We start from the raw sequence: 1,226 nt of genomic DNA, 5'->3' as shown, positions 1-1,226 counted from the left end.
TTAGGGGTTAGGAGCAGAGATGTGTCTTACATAACACGTAGTGTGGAGATCAGTTCCAGAGCTCCCACTGCCATGTGGGAGCAGAGTGAGGAGACAGAACTGAAACATTGGAGGTGTACTGAATTTTATCAATAGAGAATACAGAGATGGGGAGAGAGAGGGAGAAAGAGGGAGAAAGAGGGAGAGAGAGAGAGAGAGAGAGAGAGAGAGAGAGAGAGAGTGATTGGAGAGAGAGGGAGAGAGAGAGAGAGAGAGAGAGAGAGAGAGAGAGAAAGAGAGGAGAGAGAGAGGGAGAGGGAGAGAGAGAGAGAGGGAGAGAGAGAAAGAGAGGAGAGAGAGGGAGAGGGAGAGAGAGAGAGAGGGGGAGGGAGAGGGAGAGAGAGAGAGGGAGAGAGAGAGAGAGAGAGGGAGAGAGGAGACAGGGCTGAAAGTATAAACGAGAACTGAGGGAGAGTGAGTGAGGGAAAACTGAGAGGGTGAGAGAATGAGGAGATCTGACCTGAACTGGAAGAGAAGAAGAGACATCTAGTGAGACGGAGGGGGCAGGACACACAGACTTCCTCAACAGTGCAAGACGTTTATTAACATTACACACATACCACACAGGTGGCACTCACACATAACATCTACAGTACACATGACTATACATTTAACATTAAATGAAGAACACATACACTTTAACAAGGGACTACACACACTAACGTTACAGAGATAGACATTAACACAAACGTAGCGACAATGACCAGCAAGGGAGCACACACTGACAGGGGTTTAAATACATACAAACACCGAACACTAAATCCTGTGCAGGTGTATGCTGTCCCAGGGGGGACGTGGTTATGAATAATACACGTGAGTCCCCCTGCACACAGCAGGCCGTACCACTGACGCTGGCGTGTTCGTGGTCACGCGGCCCCTGCGAGGGAACGGCAGCTCTGCCAAGCTGAAATGTACAAAAGAAAAAGACCAATAACCTTTCTTAAGTATGTTAGGCTAGTTATGTCATCAGCTACCTCTGATTAAATATTAACAGTTTAAAATCCAGATTAAAATACAGACTCCCCAACCTGTCGGGAAGAGTGATCCCAGCTCCTCAAAGTCTGAGTCACTGTGTTAAAGAGTGAGTCACTGTGTTAAAGAATGAATAACGGTGTTAGTGTGTGTAACTGTCACAGTGTGAGTAACTGTGTTAAAGTGGTAGTAACTCTGTGTTAGTGTGAGTAACT

The 1,226-nt window shown here is 46.8% G+C and overlaps 1 long non-coding RNA gene across 1 annotated transcript in view; it reads right to left on the bottom strand.

The window, feature by feature from the left end:
• Window positions 1-622: 622 nt before the first annotated feature.
• LOC118240692 overlaps window positions 623-1,226 on the bottom strand; it is a 23,424-nt gene continuing 22,820 nt past the window's right edge. Inside the window, exon 3 of the long non-coding RNA XR_004775566.1 lies at window positions 623-943. This is a non-coding gene — a long non-coding RNA (uncharacterized LOC118240692). The remainder of the gene's footprint in view (window positions 944-1,226) is intronic.

Source organism: Electrophorus electricus, chromosome 23 (genome assembly GCF_013358815.1).
Source record: "Electrophorus electricus isolate fEleEle1 chromosome 23, fEleEle1.pri, whole genome shotgun sequence".
Classification (NCBI taxonomy): Eukaryota; Metazoa; Chordata; class Actinopteri; order Gymnotiformes; family Gymnotidae; genus Electrophorus; species Electrophorus electricus.
This window is presented reverse-complemented; position numbering and strand designations above follow the sequence as displayed.